General features: G+C 38.0%; 1 long non-coding RNA gene across 1 annotated transcript in view; it reads left to right on the forward strand.

The window, feature by feature from the left end:
* Positions 1-25,572, forward strand: part of LOC116586637 — a 228,083-nt gene that overhangs the window by 63,968 nt on the left and 138,543 nt on the right. The window lies entirely within an intron of this gene.

Below are 25,572 nucleotides of genomic sequence, written 5' to 3' on the forward strand. Positions count from 1 at the left end.
GGAAGATGGAATTACCAACCATCATCCTTTTCTATAACAAAACTTTCTCTGACATTTAAAAGCCCAACACACCCTTCTGGATGGAAAACCTAGCAACTTGCCTACTGTTTATCATCCCTTAAAATTTTGTAAGAGCTTATACTTGGCAGTACATGGCTTGTTTACAAATCAATTTTATAAATGAGAAAACCAAGGCTCTAGCTTGCTGATGGTTACATATTTAACAACTAATCCAACGTAAAGTACAACTGGGTCATTTTGTCACGCCAAAGATTGTTTCCACCTATTTTACTGACAAGCAAGGGTATTTATTGTTCAGTTTATAGGGAAAAAAAGAAAACATTAAATATAGTGTGCTAGGAACCTGGTTCAGCGTACGAATCAACACATATTTGTTGAATGAATGAATGTCTTGCCTATGTCAGAGAGCAAAGCCTTAACAAGGTGACAAATACAAATGAGGGTCTATGCAATAATGAAGCCCACCAGCTTCTCTTGACATGTGACCCCAGCACTGGCACTCTTGTTGAACGAGTACTGGCTGAGGGAAGTTTTTCTTTGTTTTCTTTCCTGATTCAGATTGACAGATCCTTGAGTTGGACTTTAAATTGATTATGACAGCACGTCCTGTTTACTTGGATTAGTTCACAATTATTCTTTTTGTCTTCTGTTCTATAACACAGGGTTACTTTTTCATACCTGCCGGATGCTTAACATGTCCTTTATGTGTTTGACTTTGTTTAGTTCTTGCAAATATGTTTCGTAACTGTGTTTAATACCCAATCAGTGCATAGGATTGGGGGGTGGTGGTAAGGAGAATGAAATGCTACAAGCTCTTTTGCTTGGCTATTAATGAAATGATTCATTTCATATTAAGTGTTACTCAAAACAGTTCTTAAAGGGATCCAATTTACTAATTAGATCCATCGTGAGGTCCTCACTGAGAGTTTTGATTTCCAAAATCAGAACTTGATGTAGTGAATAGGGACTGGAGAATATAGTTTTGCAAAGAACCTACTTCTGTTTCAAACCTCAGAAATCACTGACCAAATCTTAGAGAAGTTAGAACATAAACCCTATGCTGCATAATTATCAGTGAAACCAGTTTTTTAAAATGACACCTCACCACCAAATACCCAACAATGGAAGTATTTCATAATTGGCAGCAGCTAACCCTTTTCAACTTTCATCGAGATGAGAGCTGAGATTCAATCTGTAGTTTTCCCTTTGAAGCTCTAAGCTCTTTGTAAAGAAATGAATTTACCTTTCATGGAAGTGAGGACTTGGCCCAGACTGTACGCTGTGGAAAATTTCCATGTGCCATCTTGTGGAGCTGTTCAGTTAGTGATCAGAGAAGTCAGTATACATTCTGACCAGATCCATGACTGCTTACTGACCTGATCCATGACTTGCTGTGCCACCTCCCATTTTACGTAATTATGAATGCAAACACTGGGGTATATAAATACTGGCTTTGGGCAAACCTGGGTGGCTCAGTCAGTTGAGTGTCTGACTCTTGATTTCAGTTCTGGTCATGGTCCCAGGGTTATGGGATGGAGCCCCAAATCAGGCTTTGCACTCAGCATGGAGTCTGCTTAAGATTCTTTCTCTCCTTCTCCCCCTCCTCCACTCTCCCTCTAAAATAAATAAATAAATAGATATTTCCTTTATTTTTATTTTTTTATGTTCAGTTAGCCACTGTATAGTACATTACCAGTTTTTGATGTAATGTTCAATGATTCATTAGTTAAGTATAACACCCAGTGCTCATCACAACATGTGCCTTCCTTAATACCCATCACCCTATTATCCCCTCCCCACATCTGCCTCCCCTTTGAAACCCCCATATTGTTTCTCCAGGTCCATGGTCTCTCATGGTTCTTCTCCCTCTCTGATTTCTCCCCCTTTGGATCTCCATCCCTTCCCCTGTGGTCCTCTGTGCTATTGCTTATCTTCCACATATGAGTGAAACCGTAAGATAATTGTCTTTCTCTGCTTGACTTAACATAATCCCGCCCAGTTTCATCCGTGTTGATGTGAATGGTAGGTATTCACAATTTCTGATGGCTGAATAATATTCCATTGTATATATGTAGCACATCTTCTTTATCCATTCATCTGTTGAAGGACATCTTGGCTCCTTCCACTGTTAGGCCGTTGTGGACATTGCTGCCATGAACATAGGGGTGCACATGCCCCTTCTTTACACTATGTCTATGTCTTTGGGGTAAATACTTAGTAGTGCAATTGCTGGGTTGTAGGGTAGCTCTATTTTTAACTTTTTGAGGAACCTCCATATTGTTTTCCCGAGTGGCTGTACCAGCTTGCATTCCCACCAACAGTGTAAGAGAGTTCCCCTTTCTCCACATCCTCACAAACATTTGTGGTTCATTTGTATTGATTTGTATTTTAAAAAAATAAATAAATACTAGCCTTGTACCTAAAAGGAAACAATTAGCTCTATATTTAGGATCTTATTTCTAGATTCTCACTCATTATTTTTTTCCAGGATAAGTACATTCACTAATCTGGATTATCTTTATCTATTGAGGAATTTCCCCTTAAAATAGCATAATATTAGTAGTTTTCTTAGGGCATATACCATGTTTCAGGTACCTTGTTTGTTCTATCTTCCTTGTTCTCCTATATAAATTTTACTTTGCATGTTTTTATTCATTCTCTTTTTTCTTTCTTTGTTCTTATCAATCTTTTTTTGCATGTATTTTTTCTTTTTTTTTAAGATTTTAGTTTTATGTAATCTCTATACCCAATGTGGGACTTGAACTCACAGCCCTAAGGTCAAGAATAGCATGCTCTACAGACTAAGCCAGCCAGGTACCCCACACATATCTTTTCTATAAATTTTCTAGTACGCTCTTGGTTTCTATCCATTCTTTATCCTTTTTTTCATAGAATTTCCTGGTGTTTCTAAAGAGATCTCCTTGGAATGATAAGTATTTAAAAAAAGAAGCACTTAGGTCCAGTAGCACTGTTAAGTTTGGCTTTTGGTCTTCAGCGTATTAAGTTTTCTGCCAGTCATTCTAGTAATACCTCTGAGTGAGAAAACTTCTCAGTTTCAGATGGTTCTACCAACAGTTGTAAGTTCTATAAACCATGTCATTGTCCTCATACTTCTAAGAATTAATATTTTTCCATCTTCTAGATTTGTTTCTAGAAAAAGACAAAACTGCCCTCTGGTCTTTGTTATCAAGCCTAGAGCTAACTTATAGTGAATTATTTAGAAGTGGAAGATCCTAGTCATTGCCTGGCTTTGAGGCTCTGATAGATCATGTGTCTGTTTCACTGCAAGCCACTGTGGGACTTGAACAACTCCAGGCATAGACATTCTGTTTTTGCTCAGGACCTCTTCTCAAAATACTACTTAAAATTATTGGCTATCATTTAGACCCTATTCTTTTTGACCATCCTGGGTGAATTCCTCTGCACACTGGGTATTAAATGAAAGCTATATTTCTTTTATTCGTTTCAAATAATCTCCTGATACCTTTCTGATTTGTTCACCTCTTCTGTGTCTCCACGAACACTAGGGAGCCAGGGAGAGGCAAGAACCTGGCTTTCCTATCCCAGTAAGGAAAGAAAATGAGTCTGATTAGCTCCCATTGCCTCTTATCTTCACATGTCATCACTGAATACTGCTCTCAGGAGACATGGTGCTTGTTGTACCTTGGTTGGCTGTATGGTTCTAGACTGATCTAGACCTTGCCTAGGACTCTGAATCCTTAGAGGGAGTCCAGCATCTCTCTGAACACTAAGTTTGCGCCCACATAGGTACCTCTCAGGGTATTAGTAGGCATCAGGTTGCTGGGTTGATGTCTTGCCATTTATAGGCCCACAACTATAGGCCCACAAGATTGGGAGAGGCTCCCTACTCTCCTTTGAAATCATTGAAAGAGTTTGATTTCCTCATACTAAGAACAATTGTTCAACCTCTCTTCTGAGGATACCTTAATAACTCAAAGATGTTTTATCCTCCAAGAAGTTTTCAGAATGATCCCAGGAAAGTACACGGAGGATCATTTTCCCCAGGGCATAATCTCCAGTGATATAAAGTTGATTTTATGGCAGTTTTCTAGATGACTATATAGTTTGCTTAATTTGCTTCCTGAACTGTGACATTTCTGAAGGGGTACTATTAATAGTTATGTCAGGACTCTAGGACTAGGCAAACTGGGATGTTTGTCCCCTATAAACTTCTTTCACTAGAGAGGAAGGAAAGAAAATTAATCTGTGGTGGACATTCTACTACAATGGACACGAATGTACTAACTTTTAAACATTGACAGAAAAATGAAAGTTTGTCTTCAGACAGAAGTTAATACTATATTACTCAAACAAAATCCCGCAACTAAGTCTTCTTTATATATGTAATCAACATTTATTGAGCAACAACTACATGCCAGGTGATACTAGCCTGGGGGATACATGTATGAATAGATATAGTTCCTGCCTGCTTTTTTGAATAAAAAAAAATATGTCAGCTTTCACATCTGGTGTTTGTCTTGTGAAATTGCTGGTGTTCCTTAAGTTATATGAAAACTAAAATTATGTTTGATGACTTAGTGAATTTTTTCTTACTATTTTATTTATTTTTAAAAAGATTTTATTTATTTATCAGAGCATGTGCACCCAGGCATGTGTGCATGCACAAGCAGGAGGAGGGGCAGAGGGAGAGAGAGAGAAGCAGGCTCCCTGCTGAGGAGGAGCCAGATGCAGAACTTGATCCCAGGACACAGGGATCATGACTGGAGCTGAAGGCAGATGGCTTACTGAATGAGCCACCCAGGTGCCCCTTTTCTTACTATTTTAAATTTCCTCTCATATTAATAGCATTGAAGGAATGGTTTGATTTGGGGATATGCCAATATTTTATTTACCTTCAAACTGAAGAATGTGATAATTCAGAAAACATGCATTCTAGCTAGCTAGCATCAGTCATTCATTTTCCTGGCTGCATTCCGTGTAAATCTTGCCTAACCTTCCAACTTAGAAGACAAAGGGCTCCCAGTTTTACGTGACAGGACCTGGAGTCTTCAGTTGTACCTCAGGCTGCTTCCGAGTAACTTGTGAGCAGATGCCCTGCCCACATGGCATAATTAGATTCAATTGAATATAAAAATGTTGGGATTTATAATAACTCTTGCAAACATTGATCAACAGTGGAGGCCATTTTGTTTGCATTCCACAAAGGATGATCTTTTGTAAAGCTTGCTATGCAGGAGAGATTTGGGACTGTCTTCCAAGATGACTCAGCTCTTGTCTGAGTAGTCCTGTGAATCAGTTACCTGGAAAATAATGTAAATTACATTTACAATGGTAAGTTACAAGTAGGGACAACTAGCAAACAGGTCATTAGCATGCAGAAAAAGCCCTACCTATTAGGGTAGGCATTTAGGTCAATTTGTCCTGCTGTAGAGGCAGATTTATGGAATTGTGTTAACAGGCATGTGTGTGAGAGTGTCATGTTGGATGCACATTGCAATGTTTTGAGCATAGGCACTGACCACAACCCTCGCTCTGCCCCCTCTGGAGAGGGTGCAACAAGAGCAGTATAAATTGATCATCACTCCTAAAAAATAACTCAAAGCTCTCCAAATTCTAAAATAACCATTGTGGTTGAAAAGCTAACATATTACATGCTGCCTCCTTTGTTTTCCTTGATTGTTTTACCTGTGACAATCTTAGGTATCTAGAGAGGTAGTTAGAAGATATCATCATCCCAAGCAAAACTTGGAAGTGTAGGGATCTGATATCGCAGTCCTTTCACCTCCTCCCTCTGGGAATCCTCTGCCACCTCCTGAAGCCCTCAGACTTGTTATTACTGGTTGTGTCCTCTTTCCTCTAGTAGGATGTGATGCTCTAGGCCTAGCCAGTATGACCTTTACAATTAGGCAAATCTGGTTAAAATGTTAAATCAGTACCCACTGTGTGACCTGTGGCAAGTTCCTTATCTCCTGGTTTCCTCATCTATATAATGCTAAAATTACAGGGTGGTTGTGAGGATTAAGCCAAGTGAGGTATTGAATGCCTTACGCAAAGCCTAGCATGAGTTACCAGCATAATAGATGCTACCCTTTTTGCTTCTCCTTCCTCATGTCCCTCAGTCCTGTTCTACCAACACAATACACTATCCTCACTGGCATTTTCATTTGGCCAGCTCTCATAAATTACATCTAGTAAACAAAAAAAATGATGTCTTCCTGGAGATGAAAAAGCTTTAGACTACAGGTTCTCAAGGTGTGTTCTGCAGGACCTCATGTACCCTGGGAGCAGCCCACAAGGGCACCCAGGAAGTAGAGGGGATGGGGCTCTGCCCCTTGACTTCCTTTGACTACAGAAATACTGCATTTATCAATTTTAAATAGTGAGATTTTCATAAGATGGCATTTTGAAGATTTACAAGTGTTTGAGAAACAGATAAAGGAGTTTGCAAGGCTGCTTTGGCCAGTACTTAATTTGCTAGGTAAAGAAAAGGAGACCTAGAGAGGTTAGAGATCACTGCCGTGCTCCATCCACCTCGCCAAGTCATTGTACTCTTCCCCTGGAGCTCCTCCTTTGGGCCACTTTCATGCCGCTTGACTAGACTCTATGAGGAGCTGTAGTCATGTGATCCTTGTTCAGTCAAGATTTGTTAAATTTAAATTCCCTCAAAAGTTTCCCAACTGTCAGGACGCCTGGGTGGCTCAGTTGGTTAGGCAGCTGCCTTCGGCTTGGGTCATGATCCCAGCGTCCTGGGATTGAGTCCCACGTCGGGCTCCTTGATCAGCAGGGAGCCTGCTTCTCCCTCTGCCTCTGCCTGCCATTCCGTCTGCCTGTGCTCGCTCTCTCCCCCTCTCTCTCTCTGATAAATAAAAAAAATCTTTAAAAAAAAATAAAGTTTCCCAACTGTCTAGCATTAAAGTCCCTAGAAAATTATTTACATAATTCTTATTAAGGCATTAATGATTACTAAGACTCTTAAGTTTCATTCAAAAACTGAACAAATCTTTAACAATATTTTTGTGTTTTCTCTATGTCCTGTTTTTATTTTTTTAATTATGTTCAGTTAGCCAACATATAGTACATAATTAGTTTTTGATATAGTGTTCAGTTATTATTTGCGTATAATACTCAGTGCTCATCACAACACATGCCCTCCTTAATAAAAATATTTTAAGAGAATTACTCAAGTAATACATAGGCATAAACTACGAAACATTCAAACAATGTATGGAGTTAGGGAAAGTGTTTCTGAACCCATCATATTGCCCATGAGCAAGCCCAACAAGCTCCCTATTTCACTGTTGACCCATTGTTATGTGTTTAACATAGAGCTTACCAGACAGTATTGTAGTACCTGTATATGTTCATATACAGTTTTGGTCTATTCCCTATAAATAAAACCATCTTCCTCAGATTATTTTATGACTTGATTTTTCCCCTCCTAACAATGTCTTAGAGCTATGTCCAAGAAAGTACATATATCAAAGTTACTCTTTATTTATATGCTCCCAGTATTTCCATTACATTGTATGATATGTCACTAAAAATGGGCAAGTAGATGGTTTCCTTCTTTTCCCCATTATAAATATTCTTGCAAAGAATATGCTTTATATTCCTCTATGTATACACTTGAAGGGGTAGTTTTAGGAATTTTCCAGATATTTATTCAATTTTGTTAATTAAAAATTTTATAGATGTGGATATGTTGCCCTCAAAATTTCCCTATTTATTTATATTCCCATTAGGAGAGTATGAGAGTATGTATTTCCTAATAACCTCAATTATTACAGAATATTTAAACTTGTTTTTTTTTTATTTTCAATTTTACAACTTTGTTTTTTTCTAATCAGAAAAACTGAAGTGATATTTTAAGTCTTTATTGAGGAGGTTGAATGATTTTGCTTTTTATTTCCCCTTGTAATTTTTCTATAAATTATCTATAATGTAGCACACTTTTCTTTTGAATACTTTGTCTTTTATTGCTTTGTAGTTTCTTTATGTATTTTGGGTATTAATCTTTTTATACACCCAAAATACATCTTATCTTAGTCTTTTGTTACATATGTTACACATATTTTCTCTTAATTTGTGATTTAACTTTTGACTTTGTTGATGGCCCTTCTGATAAACTAGATTTACTTTCTCATACAGTCATATCCATTGATCTTCTCCAGGTCCTGTTGACTCTTCCTCTCAAATCCAAACCCTTCTCTTCATCTTTCTTTCACCTGTTCTTGCTTAAGACACTATCGCCTCTTGCCAAGACAAAATGCAATCGTCCTGAGTAGCCATCTTCCACTCTTGCTTCTCCACAGCTCACTCTCCACACCTATTCCATTTAAAAATGTGTATTAGATATTACTCCTCTTCTTAAAATTCTTTAATTCACATCACATTTAGAGTGAAATTCATACTTCTTAATCTTGCTTGCAAAGCCCTGAGTGGTCTGGCATACCTCTTAGACTTCATTTATATGGGTACGGCCCTTTATCTACATAGGTATTAAGTTACTCAAGCAAGCTAAGTTTAGTTTTAGCTTATGGCCTTTGCCCTAACTATTGTGCCTGAACTGAAAGCATCCCTTCCAACTCTTTGAATGACCTGCTTCTTCCCATTCAAATCACAGCTTCAATTTAATCTCTTGCAAATAGATTTTTCTCCTCAAAGAACCAAGGTAACTTGATCTTCACACCCAGCTTTAATTCTCACCACAACCTACACATCACTATTTGATCTTCTATTGTTTGTTGGTTGTTGAATTTACTTATTATCTATATAACTACTCAACTCTCTGTCCATCTACCCATTTACGTATCTGTCCACCTACCTATGTACTTCTCCGCTGATCCATCCCTTCCATCTGTCCATCCATCCCTCCGTTTATCCTTCCATCCATCCACTTATCCATCCTTCTCTTCTCTTGGGCCATGTGACTAAACTATTTAAAAAATGTATTTACTGCCATTTAAGTGGGGCTTGGGGAGGGAGTAAAGCTAAGTGTTAATTTTAGGATTGCCATATAGTTCATCATTCAAACTAGGACACTTTGAAAATAAAAGGAATTATAATTATACTGGGACAGGAAAGGTAACCTGGGACTGTCTTGGTCATATGCTTATCCAATTAACTATCAGAAGTCGTTTTATTTAAATTACTGAGACTTCATAACATTTTTCTATGTGGTGTGCTTTTATTTCCTTTATTCTTTATTTAATAAGGCTATTGTCTAATCTAATGCTTTCATTCTTCCTGATGAACTTCTCATTAATATTATTGAATTCACATAACTCTATGTTGAGCTTTTTCTTGGAATTAAATTATATTTACAGCAGAAAAAATATTGTTGAGGAAGATATATTGAGTTTGGTCTGAAATGACACTATGAAGAAATATAATGTATCTTCATTTATTTTAGTTTTTAAGTATATTTCAGAATATTTAACATTTTCTTCATATGAGCACCATATAATTTTTTGTTAACATTTTTCTAAATTCTTTTGTATTTTGTTGTGCTGATATAAATTCAACATTTTCCTACTTTATTTCCTTATCTATTGTTGATATGTAGGTAAGATTTTAATATTTGCTTATTTATTTTGTAATCATTTAAAGCCTAATATCAGATATACATCTCTTTCATCCCATGTTATATGTGTAAGAAATATATTTGTGCTATTAGGGAAGACTGTATTTTTCAAAGATGGCTACAGTAGCACCCCCATCCCATGTGCTCTTCTGAATGTAACCTTGCCACTCCACTGAGAGTCCCCTTCTACTGAATCTGGGCTTGGTGACTCATTTGTCACTAAAGAAAACATTGTGTAGTATTGGAACCATTTAGCTTTTGCTTAACTCTCTTGACATACTCTTCCTCTGGATGTCCCTTGTTGGGATGCTCCTCCATAGATAGATGCTGTACTGTGAGGAATCTAAGCCACATGAAGAGGCCAAGGTATGTAGCTATTGTGATTTACAGCCTCAGATGAGTGTTGTCATTACGCTTGCCTAGGCATCAGCCATGTGAGTAGAGAAGCTTCCAAATGATTCCAACCCCAGTGATTTTTAGTCACCCCCAGCCATTCTGCCTAGTTGGGGCCCCCGACATTGAGGAACAGGCACAGGTCATTCCCCTGTACCATATCCAAATTCCTGATCTTCTGAATCTGTGAGCATCAAGTTTGAGGTTCTTTGTTTTGTAGCAATAGGTGAACAAAACACTCCTGAATCAGTGCATAGAATAAGAAGTCATAATGCCTCTACCATTTATTAGCGTTAAGACCTTCATCATGTCAGTTAAGCCTTCTTGGACTCAAATATCCTTATCTGTAAAGTGGGGACAGTGTTATCTGCCTTTCCAAAACCACAGAAGACTGGTGAGAGTCAAGTGAAAAAAGACATAAAAGCACTTTATAAAAGTGGATGTGAAATTGTAAAGCACGCCCCATAAATATGAAGACATGCATAAGCATAAATAGAGAAACTAACTTTTGAACCAATTATATATATATCTTTTCTGAAAGTTCAAATAGGCTTAATAATTTCCCTGAACAGAGCTGGCCTAACAATACGGGATGGGAGAACTTGATCCCATGTGGCTGCATTCTCTAGCTCCAAAACATGAAGAGGGCTCTGGAGTTGATTGATAAATGACTAAAATTGCTTCCAAGAAAGTTAAGATGTTGTGGGTCTCTTCAGGATTTAAGAAATCTGGACATCTCAGACATGACCTGAGCTAAAGCTAAAACTGCCAGAGAGAATCCCACCTTTGCTGAGGTTTTTCTTTATACCTAAGTTCATTAAAAGTAGTGACAACTGCTTGTGTAAGAGCTTCTTCCCATTGCTGCTCAGAGGCCCCCTCTAGTCTGGCCACAGTGGCTTATGTCTTCAGCTTGAAGTGCCAGAGCCAGAATGACTGAGCCATGGTCCCAAGGAAACAGAGTTTGCTAAAGAAAGTATTTGACTTTTAGAAGAGCAGTGAGAGAGGTCTCTCATTCTAGTGTCCACTCTGTTTTCTTATGAACCTCAGAAAGGAAAGTATACAAAGTATGAAGACTTGAGCTTCCTGATTTTTATGCCTGGGTTGTTTTCAGGTCCAAATGCTACCAACCCTTTCTTTAAGGCTATTCATTGTGCTATATCTAAAACCAAGGGAGCATCTTTGCTGGTTGCTGGTTTGTTTTAGGAATTTTAAAGCCATGAATAGGAAAATGAATAGGATTTGAGGCTTAAAGGCGATGTGATATACTGCAAAGGACGTTCACTTTTTAGCAAGACCTTAGTTCAAATCATATAACACACATAATTGCATTAACTTCAGTATCTACCTAAACTCTCTGAAGCTCAGAAATGGGGTAAAGGGGATAACATTTACCTCCTTGTCCTACTGTGACAATTAAATGACCTCTTACGTTTGGGGGAAGCAAAGCCATGTTAACAATTTTACCCTAACTTTCCTGGATCAGATTCTCTACAAACATCAGTGCTCAGTATATCAGTCATCTCCTTCCTTTTTCTCACTTTGCTCCAGGTATTTCTGGAACTTCCTAGGTGTTTCTACAAATGTTCATGGGTAGGTCTCAGACCTCATGAAGTTGAAAATACAACAGTCCCTCAGCTTCAGCCTCTCCCCTAGTAGGCTTCAGGCTGGAGATTAGACATACTATCCTCTCCATAATCCTATTTTCCTTTTCCTTCCTCATCTGCCTTCTTGTTCAAGTTCATAACTACCTAGACTTCCCAGTTCCTAAGCACAACCAGACTCTGAATCCTGATTTGGGCTTCCTGGGAAACCTGGCACATAGATTCTGCCACAAGCCTTGTCTGATTCCACCCCAAGAAAGGCTAAATGACCCATTTGAGATCACATTATGAACTTAGTCTTGAGTCTTAGGTCACCACAGAGCCTCTTCTATATGTAAGACTGGAGTTAGGCTCTGGAGCTAGATTGCCCACCTCAAATCTGGTATTATCCCATTTTTCATCTGTGACTTTGGAAGAGTTTACTCTAGGACAGTAGATTCACAATCTATTTTGAGGCTTAGCCTGGTAGCTGCCCTCCATGATATTGACCTCTAAAGGTCATCCTGAAAAACCTGTGACGCCTTTCTTACTCAGTAGGAAAAAAAAATCACATCTTTATTTTTTCTCCCTCAGCAAATATGTGAGTGTACTTTTCCTGGGTAAATAATCATTCTTTGTGTTTCATTTCTATTGTGTATTCACAGTTTCCGTTTATGGGCAGAGTCATGGCTTAAATTAAGCCGACCTCCTAGGATTTCATGTCCAATACTTTCCCTTTCCTGTTACATGTTGTTAAAGCACTGGGATGTTTTTTTTGGGGTGGGGGGCGCGGACACTGGCCAAGAAGCTGGGGAGTGCTGTCACACACATCCATATAGAACAATCCAGTGATTTTTGATCGCCCCTCAAAGGAGCAGACCACCTGGCTTCCAGACTCAGGTGCACAGGACATGGAGTTAATGCTCCTGGGAGTTAGCTAAGAAGCCAGCTGACTCCCATGAACAGCCCCCTGTAACTCAGAAAACCAATAGGTAGAAAATCAATACAGCATTGATTTCCAGTCAAGAAACTAATAACTGTTAAATTATCAAAAGAGATGCCTAGTCAACTAAAATAATCCTTCCAAGTCCCTTTTATGAAGAAAGTATGCAGGCTTCCCCGAGTCTGAGACAAATATTTTCTGCCTCTGGAGGATCTGGGCTATAGACATCAGAAAAGTACTTGAAGCTCTTGGCTCTATTCTGGGGACTCCTGAAGGTAGGAAAAGCATAGTGGCATTACTTTGTGTGAGAAGAGAGAAGATTCCTGTGAGTGGAAATACCATATCACTATTAAGTTCTAAACAGGATGTTTATTTATTATTAGGTATATTTGGTAGAAAATGTCTTCTGAAGAATTTATGTCCTTCCCTCATCATTTGTATTCAGATTTTACTTCATCTCTGAGTTTCTTTAGAAATTTTGGGCAGGCATTTAAACCAAACTGCAACTTGGATCAAAAACCATAACCACCAACAAACTTACTAACCCTGAACCAAAGATAGATTGGTCAATCAATATTGGCTTAAGGTAGAGGCTAAATGAAATGATTTGTTTTTCTTTTTTTCTTTTTTGAGATTCAAACAAATAGGTCTGAAATGAAACACATTTTTGGGGGGGCCAAGAACATCAAAATAGTCTCAGAAATAAACTGAACAAAAGATAGGGATTTTTAATTCCAAGGTCTGCAATCAAAGGGAGAGATTGGGATCACTGCTTAGGCTTTCAGAAAGAAACATCATATCACTTGAGATGTAGGGAAGATTAATAAGATTTTTGTTGCCATGGCTCATTTCTTGCCGGTTCCTCTACTTGACTTCAGGAAGTTGATTATCTGAAACTTGGATTGCCTCCTACACTTTCCTTTTACTGTCTTGACCAGAGAGTCCTTGGAATGGCTAGGAAACTGTTAACCAATGAAATCACTATTCAGTGGACTCCTCTTAGCTCCTGAAGTTTATAAAGGAGATTAGGTGCAGCTCTAACTTTCTGAAAAATAGAGGGAGAAAAAAGTCTAATTTCAAAAGGTATTATAGAAAAGCTCTCCCTCTTATGCTTGCATTATTTAAAATAATTGCTGTAACACCTGCACTTAGCCTTCTCTAAGGAGACCTCAATTTTTTGTACTAGACAAAAATAAACCCCAGGTCCATTTTGTATGCTGAAATTTGCAGGGAAACAAGACTCTCAATTCAGCCTGACATTTCCATTAGTGTTCAAATGAGTGATAGTCAAGCAGCTCACCTTAGAAGCCCTCCAGTCTCAACTCAACATGATAGGAAATTACTCCCGGTACTTCTGGGGACAATTGTTCTCTACCCCCTACCCCATCTCTATATACTGCAAGTTCCACTGTTGTCACCTATGTTGATTTTGGTTCAGTTTGTGCCAGAGATAAGAATTTCCACTTTAAAATAACAAGAATGACTGACATCATTTGAGTGCTTTCTGTATGACTAGTACCATCACAGGTACTGGAGACATTGACTTACGTAATCTTTAACAGAACCTTGTCAGGGAGATGAAGTTGCTCCCATTTCATACAGGGAGAAAGTAGAGGGCTATTTTACATTTCTCGAGTGTGTAGGCTCTGTGAGAGCCTGACTGGTTTCATTCCCTGCTGTTTTTTTTTTCCCCCAACATCTAGAAAAATGCCTGGATCATAGTAGATGTTTAACAAATATTATAGAATAAATAGATGAACAAGTGAATGCACAAACACCCCAAGGTCACATGGCCAGCAGTTCCCACACTTACCCCAAGATCATGAGGCTAACTAGGACCCTGATGCAGCTTTCTGACCCAACACCAGTGCCCCTTGCAGTCTCAGCATACGGTTTCAGGCAGGGTGGCTGTCCTGTGACCTTGCTCAGTTCAGAAGAAGATGTGGCTACCTCCTCATTGACATAGGAGTTTGGTCCAGCCAAAGCAGGACCAGATTTAGGTCCTTAGGGCTGTCATTGCTACTTCGTTGGGTTTAATATAAATAGTCTGGTGATCTGAAGAGGTAACACAACTCAGTGTGGTGGGATGAGGTAGAACTCAACATCTCAATGTAGCGGTTCCATCATCTGTAAAATAGAAGTAAGTATAGTTTCCTCATATACATATTGCTAGGATTACTTGGGGAAAATGTAGACAAACTATCTAGTATCAGTGTCATGCACATAGCAGACATTCAGGAATAGCTGACTTTTTTCTACTTCTATCGAATATGAGACTGTGTCATCTATTTTTTTTTTTGAGTGGGGAACATTCTCATTCTTCTCTCTCTTTTTTTTTTTTTTTTATCTCCTCTCAAGGAAAATGTGGAAGGGAAAGCCCGAACAAGGACATCACCTTAGGGTATAGAGGCGCAAATGTACTCAATTTGTACTGACTGTTCTCCTGCAAGTGTAAATGTTCCTTTCCAGATATTTCAGCACATGTGTAAAATACTCTGAGATAATTCTGGCATTCGTCTGTGTAGAAAAAAGGCCAAGCTGACTGAGGGGTTGTAGAGGCTGGATTAGGGCCTAATTAAATAGGTTATGAAACTCTGTAGGTTATGTGCTAAGGCCCTCACTGGTTTTGAGGTTAAGGGAGGCAGCCTTTTCAGAATTTTTATGAAGAGAAGGAGGGGTTCTAATTAAACACACAAATTTAAATTCAAATGTGATTCCAATCACAAAGGATTTGAATTTTAAGAACCTGCATTTTAGAGTCCATAGTCTCTCACAATTCACCCCCTCTTCATGAAAGACTATAGACTCTGAAAAACAATCTGAGGGGTTTGAAGTGGCGGAGGGGTGGAAGGTTGGGGTACCAGGTGGTGGATATTATAGAGGGCACGGATTGCATGGAGCACTGGGTGTGGTGAAAAAATAATGAATACTGTTTTTCTGAAAATAAATAAATTAATTTAATAATAATAATAAAAAAGAACCTGCATTTTAGAAAATGTACTGATGGAGCTAAAACTACTAATGTGAAAATATACCTTACCAAAAAACAAAAACAAAAACCCACAACAAACCAAAACAAACAAAAACCAACCAACCAACCAAAGGAGTGGCTTCCTAAATTTAATGGCAATGAATGTGAACTTTTTCCTTGACTACAACATGGGATCCTGTGTGGAAAAGAGCAAAGTGGGGAGTTCCTGGAAGTGTAGGGTCCCTTGCGTTGCCTCACCCTGGGCCTGTTACCTGAGCTGAGCCCTGCTGCAGGAGCCAGTTTGGGAAATGATTTTGAAGACACTACTTGGGAAGAAGAGAGGAAAAAGGATGCCTGTTGAATTGCACAGGGGTCCTGAAAGTCCTGCTCAAGAACTGCTCCTTTGGCTCACAGTGTGTTGCTCCAAGCTTGAATTTCAGAAGAGAATGTTACAACCCAGAACAGGACCTTCAGCTAGAACCGAAGCACAGCTCCCCAGACTGGCAAACAATCTCTTTTTCTGTTTCCTCAGTCGTGATCACCCAGCTCCCTTGCTGGGTCTCAGTAACTAGACTTGGAGATTGCAACGGCTGCAGGAAGGCCTGTAGTGGAATGTTCTCCCCTCAAGATGAGGGGTAATAAAGCCAGATTTAGGAATGGGATTTAGGAATAGGAAAGATCAAGTAAACACGAAGTCCCATTTGTCTCCTGTCTCCTGAGGGGCTACGTCATGTAGCCGTGTGAGGAGGGTTGTCTGCTGTGTTTGTATCTCATTGCCATGGCTACTTCAAGTGTCTTCCTTTGGCCTGCCATCTTCTTTTATTGGTGTCTTTATTTATTTCCACCCCTCCCCCGCTTTCCAGCAGTTTAAATTTCCAGTCTTCTGTTTTCTTTCTAACACATTCATGCAAGCCTTTGCAAGCTTGATAGGTTTAGTGATTGACATCCTCTTTTCACCTCTCTCAAAGGGTTAAATGCAAGGAATTTGCTAGAGCTAATTGAAAAGAATACTTCTCTAAAAACGTGTTTTGTTGTTTGTTTGTTTGTTTGTTTGTTTTTTAAATGGAATCCCTTTTGCAATAATTTGTTACAGATTGGGGTGTAGCAAAAGGAGGACCTCTGCATACCAACACTGGAGATCTTTGTAGATCCCAAGCAACGTTAAGTGGGTTTGTCTTCAGTCAGTACCCCGATAGCCCTAGATAATATTGAAGTATAATTTAGATGTGTCTGAACATGTTTTCTGTGAGGACAATAGCTCAGTAAATTAGCAACTTTGTACCTTCATAATAGGATTATCAAGTTTATTTTTTCTGATTATCAAGTTTAATAAGAACTTGAAGGATCTTATTCATGTCTCAGCCCTGAGTGCCTAAATCAAACTTTAAATTATTCATGCATAGTTAAAACAAAGCATTTGGCATTCTCTTATTACAGAGCCCTCTTCTTCTAAAACATTTTTAGGCAGGTGACAGTGTTGCAAAATCCTTAATATGATTGAAATAATACAACTACATGTCTAATATTAATTATTTTATTGACAGATATCAGAGTATCTGTCTTCGGGGATTATGCCTTTTTCTCTTTCCCAATAACCCTGTTCACTTCTTTTTTCTACCCATCCTGGCTTGTTCATTTATTGCACAGATGCTGAATGCTTGCAAGCACATAGAGCTCTGGCCTGAGAATCAGTAATGCAGTGGTGAGCAAGCAGACGTGGCTAACATTGATGTGTTGTCTTACGTGCTTTCCTTCTTACCAGCCTCTCCCTGACTTCAAGAAAAAAAAGCTCCCACTCTTTGAGGTAGATACACACACACACACACACACACACACACACACTGCATCTTCTTTAGTTCTATATATATATAATCTCAATTGTATACCACTCAATCATCAAAAAATGAAATCTTGTTATTTACAATGATGTGGATGGAACTAAAGAGTATTATGTTAAGTGAAATAATTCAATCAGAGAAAGACAATTATGATCTCACTCATATATGGAATTTAATAAACAAAACAGAGGATCATAGGGGAAGGGAGAGAAAAATAAAACAAGACAAAATGAAAGAGGGAGACTAACATGAGAGACAAACCATAGGAAACAGAGGGTTGCTGGAGGGGAGAAGGGTAGGGGGATGGGTTAACTGGGTGATGGACACTAGGGAGGGCATGTGATGCAATGAGTACTAGGTGTTATATAAGACTAATGAATCACTCAACTCTGTCTCTGAAACTATTAATATACTATATATTAATTAATTGAGTTTAAATAAAATAAAATATACCCCCAAAACCCCCTTTCAAACAAAGGCATGGTAGTCTTTCAAATGTCATGAATTTTATTTGGAGTTTGGCTTATAAGAATGTTATTTGAAATCAATAATTTACAAGCTTTGTAAAACATCTACAAAAAGGGTGTGAATCACTGATTATGATAAGATATATTGCAAATAAAACCCAGATGCAATGTTTGAGGAATGTATGGCATATACATGTATATATTTTTATCTTTTTCTACTTTTGAGTTTGTTTTTAAAGTTCTTTTTTTTAAATAGATATAATTTACATACAATAAAATGGACAGATTTTAGGTTTTCAGTGGGATAAATTCTGATAAATTCTTATGGTTATATAATACCTACCTCTATTAAGATATGAAATACTCTTGTCATTCTAGAAAGTTCCTTTCTCTTGCCTAGTCAATCCCCTGCCTTTCTCCAATCCCAGGAACCCCCTCTGTTCCAAATTCTCTCGTCAAAGATTAAGTTTGTCTGTTCCTCAACTTGATATAAATAGAATCAAATAATATGTACTTTTTGGTTTCTGAGTTTTTTCCCTTACATACTAAGTGTTTGAGATTTAACCATATTATTGAGTATATCAATACTTAGTTCCTTTTTAATTCTGAGTAGCATTCCATTGTTTGGATATACCATGGTTTGTTTACCCAGTTATTGATGGACATTTGTATTGTTTTTAGGTATTATAGTAATGCTTCTTACTACACAAGTCTCTTTGTGGACTTTTTTTTTTTTTTTCCATTTCTCTTGGGTAAAGATGTAGAATGAGATAACTAGGTTATGGAATAGGGTTGTTGGTTTTTTTTTTTTTTAAGATTTCATTTATTTATTTGACAGAGGGAGAGAGATCACAAGGAGACAGAGAGGCAGGCAGAGAGAGAGTGGGAAGCAGGCTCCCTGCCGAGCAGGAGCCTGATACAGGGCTCAATCCCAGGACCCTGAGATCATGACCTGAGCCAAAGGCAGAGAGGCTTAACACACTGAGCCACCCAGGCGCCCCTAGGTTATAGTACACGTTTATGTTTAACTTTGTAAGAAACCGCCAGTTTTTCCAAAATACTTACAGTATTTCATATTACTATTAACAATGTATGAGAATTCTCGTTGCTCCACATCTTCACCAATAATTTGTATGTCATTCTTTTTGTGGTTGATTTTTATGAATACTTATATATTATGACATAGGTCCTAAGTTAGAAATATTTATGTGAATATTTTGTCCTAGTCTGTGATTTTCTCATCCGTGTTCTCCGAAATTTGTTGCTATGTGCTATCTATTTCTATGCTTCATCCTCAATTAGTTTAGATTTTTGAAATAGAAAAGTTAGGAATTGGCATTCCTGGGTGGCTCAGTTGGTTGAGGATCTCCCTTTAGCTGAGGTCATGATCCCAGGGTCCTAGAACTGGACCCCGCATTGGGCTCCTTGCTCAGCAGGGAGCCCTTCTTCTCCCTCTGCCTCTGCCTGCTGTTACCCCCTGCTTGTGTTCTCCCTCTCTTGCTATCTCTCTCTCTGTGTCAAATGAATAAATAAAAAATTTTTTTTTAAAGTTAAGAATTCAAAAAACTTTTTAAAAGATTGTTATAACATCTGTCCTCTGAAGAAATAAACGTAAGATGCCTGTGCTAATTAAATGGAGGATAGGCCAGTAAGTATAAAGCAATTAGGAGTTTAAAATTTCAAATGTTCTCTTATAACACAGGATTGGAAAAATTTTTTTAATAAGAGAATGGAAAGATCTCTACTGAGTTGTAGACAGAGAACAAGAAAAGAGTGATGAGAAAGATATGAGAGAGGTGTAAGAGGGGAATAACTGATGGAGCCAGGTGGATAAAGAAGTGGGAGGAGATAATCTAGGAGGCAGAGATGGGGTTCATTTAGGAAAGATACCTGACACTTTACCAGAGAGAGAGGTAGGGAAGAGAAAGGTGAAAATATAAAAATATAGTGAGAGAGAAAAGGGAATTTGTAGGCTGTCCTGTCAAATGGCTTTGATCTGAATAAAGTATAGGATAAGTCTTTCTAGAGACTGAGAAAAGCATAGTTTTCTGGGAGCTTGAAGAGGAGGTATTGCTTTGGGAGGTCTGAAAGAGATGAAGGAGAGGACTGTCAATCAGAAATTAAGGGCTGTGATATAAAAGGTGACCCTTGGGAGACCTGAGTGGCTCAGTTGGTTGAGCATCTGCCTTTGGCTCAGGTCATGATCTCTGGTACCTAGGATGATCCAGCTCCTTGCTCAGCAGGGAGCCTGCTTCTTCCTCTGCCTGCTGCTCCCCCTGCTTGTGTTCTCTCTCTGATGAATAAATAAATAAAATCTTAAAAAAAAAAAAATGAAAGGTGACCCCTTGGTTCACTGGCCAGAATATCTGCAATAGCTATTTTCAGATAAGGAAGGGAAAATGGGTTAGTGTAGACATAGGCATTTAAAAACGTAAACAAATTAGTAGGACAAGATGGTGAGGAATATCAGATTTAGAAAAAAACATCAATGAAATGGCAGACAGAAAGTCTGCCTCTATCCTGAGGAAGGAACTTTTAAGACCAGAGGAAGGCACCAAAGAATACAGAGCTCCTGACAGCACATGTATTAAATGATGTTGGAATTAGTTGGATTGTGGGTAGCCATATGTCTTGAAGGCCTATTTCTTCTTTCATGGGAATTTTCATGAAGATATGGCTGACTCAACCTTTATTATGGCATTGTAGAATTCTATTCTTCATGAAAGGTATTGAAAACCTATCTAGAAAAGGATAAAAAGAATTGTACACCATGACCAAATGGTACTTGTTTCAGGTAGGCAGTTCTGGTTCAACTTTCAAAAATCATTTAGTGTGATCTATCACGTTAACACACTAAAAAAGAAAAATCACATAATCATATTAATTGATGCAGAAAAAGCATTTGACAAATCCAACACTCCTCATGATAAAAAGCTCTCAGTAAACTAGGAATAGAGGACAATTTTCTCAACCTGATGAACACTATCTACAAAAAACCTATAGCTAACATCACAGTTAGTGGCAAGAAACTCACAGTTTGCCAGTAAGATCAGGTACAAGGCAAGTATGCTTCCTATCATCCCTCCTTTTCAGTTTGTCCTAGAAGTTACAGCTAATGCAGTAAGGTGAGAAAAAGAAATGAAAAGTATACAGATTGGGAAGGAAGACAGAAAACTATCCTTGTAGCTGACATGATTGTTTATGTAGGAAATAAAAAAGAAATGACCAAAAAATTTTCCTAGAACTCATAAATGATTATAGTGAGGTTGTAGGATATAAGGTTAATATAAGAAGTCAATTGCAAATCCTATATACCAGCAACAGAAGAGTGGAATATGAAATTAAAAACACAATACTGTTTATATTAGCAACCCAAAATACAAAATACTTGGATATAAATCTAATAAAACATGTACAAAATCTATATTAGGAAGACTATAAAACTCTCATGTATGAAATCAAAGAAGAACTAAGTAAATGGAGAGATAGTCCATGTTTATGGATAGGAGGATTTAATATTGTCAAGATATCAGTTCTTTTCAACTTGATCTATAGATTCAAAGCAATCTTAATCAAAATTGTAACAATTATTTTTACAGATACTGGCAAACTGATTCTAAAGTTTATGCAGAGAGATGAGCTGGGTGGCTCAATTGGTTGAGAATCCAACTCTTGATTTCAGCTCAGGTCATGATCTCAGGGTTGTAGGATGGAGTCCACATTGGGATCTACACTCCATATGGAGTCTGATTATCCATCTCCCTCTGTTCCTCACCCCATTCTCTCTTTCTCTTACCCTCCCTCTCTAAAATAAATAAATAAATATTTTTTGGGAAAAATAACAGACTTGATATAAAGCTACAGTAACCAAGCCAGTGTGGCATTGGTAAAAGAATAGACAGTGGAATATAATGAAGAGGTCAGAAATAGACTCCTATAATATAATCAGCTGATCTTTGAAAACAGAGCAAAGGCAGTAAAATGGAGCAAAGATAATTTCTTCAAATGGTGCTGGAACAACTGGTCATGCACGTGCAAAGAAATGAACCTAGACACAGGCCTTACACATTTCAAAAATATTAACTCAGAATGGATCATAGATCTAAATGTAAGACATAAAACTATAAAACTCTTGGAAGATAATATAGGCAAAAACCTAGATGATCTGGGGTCTGGTAATGCCTTTTTAGATGCAATGCCAAAAGCACTATCCATGAAATAATTTGTAATCTAGACTTCCTTAAATTAATTTTTTTTTGCTCTGCAAAAAACAGTATCAAGAGACCTAGAAGACAAGCCAGACATTGGTAGCACATATTTGTAAAAGATACATCTGGTAAGTGACTGTTGTCCAGAGTATACAAAGAACTCTTAAAACACAGCAATCAGAGAACAAACAACCTGATTAAGGGCCGAAGACCTTAATAGATACCTCACCAGAAAATGGCAAATAATAATGGCAAATAAACATGAAAAAATGCTCCATATGATATATCATCAGGGAAATACAAATCAAAACAGCAATGAGATGCAACTACATATCTACTAAATAGCCAAAATCTAGAATACTGACAAAACCAAATGCTGGTGAGAATGTGGGGCACAGGAACTCTTACACTTTGCTGGTGGAAATGCAAAATGGTACAACCACTTTGAAAAACAGTTCGATGGTTTCTTTGAAACCAAACATACTCTTAACCATACTACCCAGCAATCATGCTCTTTGGAATTTACTTAAAGAAGTTGAAAACATATGTTCACATATAACCTGCACGTGGCTGTTTATAGCAGCTTTATTTATAATTGCCAAGACTTGGAAGCAACCAAGATTTGTCATTTAGTTGGCAAGTATGTAAGTAAACTGTGGTATATCCAGAGAACAGTATTTTTGGCTTTACAAGGAGATGATCTATCAAGCCATGAAAAGACATGAAGGAAAGTTAAATGTCTATTACTAAGTGAAAGAAGCTAATCTGAAGAGGCTACATACTGTGATTCCAACTATATGATATGCTGGTAAAGAAGAAGCTACCCAGACAGTAATAGGTCAATGACTGCTGTTGTGGAGAGGGGGTAGAGAGGGATGAGTAAGTGAAATACAGAAGGTTTTTAGGGCAGCAAAAGATGGTAGACACATGTCATTATACATATGTCCAAGCCCATAGAATGTATAACACCTAGAGTGGACCCTAAAGTAAATGACGGACCTCCGGTGATTGTGATGTGTCAATGTAGGTTTATCCTTGGTTAAAAATTAAGTATCATTCTGGTGAATGAGAATGTTGATAATGGGAAAGTCTATGGGGGCAGAAGGTATAGGAAATTTCTCTACATTTTATCAATTTCCTTGTGAATCTATAACTGCTATAGAAAAATCAAGTCTTTAAAAAAGTTCTGTCAAGCATGACTTCTCGAAAGTGATTCTTTCTTGCTGGTCATTTAGTTCCTTTCTTTTCAACAACTCTTTCTCACTGGTAATTCTGTTTTACATTTGGTGCTACTGAGCTTGCATATTAAGTTTATTTTTGCTTTGCAGCACAGCTCCATATGTCTTGTAGAAAATGAGATACTAAAAATAAAGGGAGAATAAGAGAGAAGGAAGGCAAGACATATGGGATCTTTATGGTGTTCTAGGTGAAGCAGTGTATCTCATAATGAACCCCTCTCAGAGGTTTGAGAAGGTTCATTTATAAGATTTCTCTTTAATGTTCTTCGTGTCTTAAGTAAAAGTTTCTAACAGTCATTGAACAAATTCCATTATTTGCTTGCAGCTTCTAATTTTCTCTCAATCTTGCAATAAATACACTCAATTATTCTGCCAAAACACAGTCAGTCTTTTGTGAAGATAAATTTAAGAGTAAAAATGAAGGCAGGAAATTGAACTTACTTTAGCTCTGGCTTGGTTTGCAAGAGAGTTCTCAATCTGACTTTCCTCTAGTACTAGTTGACTATGCTTATTCACTACAAAAAATTAATAATTCCTCTGAATCACTGTTTGACATAATAACAACCCAATAGATGCCTTGACTAAATATTTCCATTCCTCAGTTGATGGTTATTGTCATATAAACCCAGATTTTCCATCCTATTTTCTGTTTGGCCTAGGAGAAGTGGCTTGTCAGTTGTATCTAATTTTAGAATTTTGGTATTTGGTCTGGTATTATTATTTATCTGTTATCTATTATTACCCTCCTGGAGTCTATTATTATCCCTCCAGCTTTCATTATTCTTCCTTTAAATTGTTTCAGACCAGTGGGCAAGTATCCTCATCTCAAGAGAAGGACGTGGTCTTGTGACATAATCCAGGAACTCAATAAATTGCACTGTTTCAATTTAACAGTAGTGAGGAGAAATGCAAGGTATAAAAGTCCCAGTCCTCAAAGATACAAGCATCTAGCTAAGGAGGCAAGATCCATGTGTGAAAATACAGCTAACATATAAGTTTATTAAGTACCTAATGCTGGTTTTTAAATATGTGCTGTAGATGGGGTGCCTGGGTGGCTCAGTGGGTTAAGCCTCTGCCTTCAGCTCAGGTCTTGATCTCAGAGTCCTGGGATCGAGCCCCACATTGGGCCCTCTGCTCAGCAAGGAGCCTGTTTCCCCCTCCCTCTCTGCCTGCTGATGCACCTACTTGTGCTCTCTTATCTCTCTGTCAAATAAATTTTAAAAAATTAAATATGTGCTGTAGAAATTTAGAAGCAAGAGAAATCACTGAGGGGCTGGAGAACTCAGGAAAGATGTTGTGAAAAGATGGACACTGGAGGATAAATGGGACTCTGAGAAAAAGATGGAGGTGGGTAGGCAGTCCAGGTGAAAGGCCTTGTACAAGTGAGGGTCAGAAAAGGAAAGGTGTATGAGTACATGGGAAATGATTAGGACAAATTAGCTAGAAGGGATGCCTGAGTGGCTCAGTTGGTTAAGCATCTGCATTCAGCTCAAGTCATGATCTGAGGTTCCTGGATTGAGCCCTGCATTGGGCTCCCTGCTTAGTGGGCAGTTTGCTTCTCCCTCTGCCCTTGCTTGTGCTGCTCTTTCTCCAATAAATAACTAAAATCTTAGCAGCCTAGCTAGAGAGCAATATTTGAGCTCAGAAATGGAAGATGAGATGAGAAATCTAAAGTGGAATGAGCATTGGTTGATCTTGAATACTACCAGTCCAGGGACTTTGGAGTATGTTGTGTGGGATGTAGGAGGCTATTTTTAAAAGCAGGAGAGAAATGAAAAACTTAAACCCACTTTCTCGATCATTCTCAGTGGACAAAAAATTACTGTTAGCTTTTGTCTTCTGTGTACTAAAATTTTAATTTCCTGTAACCTAATTATTAAATTATGTTTATCTCTTCCTGGAATTAGATGCATCTCTGAATCCATCCCGCATTCTTTTAAGGGTACATTTCACCACAATTGAGAGCCTTAACAAGACATTATAGTTTTTGTTTTGCTGCTGGAGATGTTCGAGTAAGAACATCTGACTCAACTGTCCATTATTAGGCTGACTCAATAAGTCAGTGGCTGTGTGGCATGAACTGTAGGGTACTGATGCCTGGTATTTAGTTTTACTTTAATATTATTTTTTTTTCTATAGAAAGGTGTTTTTTTATTTGTTTGTTTTTTAAAGATTTGTTGAACAGAAAAGAAGAGGTCAGTTTTCTTTTGGTGCTGTGAAATCCTCCCAGATGGATGATGCTAGTGAAACTCAGAGGGCCCAAGTGGGAACTGCTTGAGTCTCAGAACAGAATTGTCTGAGAGTGATTGTTCATGGGTGGAGTGGAGGGGGGCAGGGAAACAACCGCA

This window comes from Mustela erminea, chromosome 3 (genome assembly GCF_009829155.1).
Source record: "Mustela erminea isolate mMusErm1 chromosome 3, mMusErm1.Pri, whole genome shotgun sequence".
Classification (NCBI taxonomy): Eukaryota; Metazoa; Chordata; class Mammalia; order Carnivora; family Mustelidae; genus Mustela; species Mustela erminea.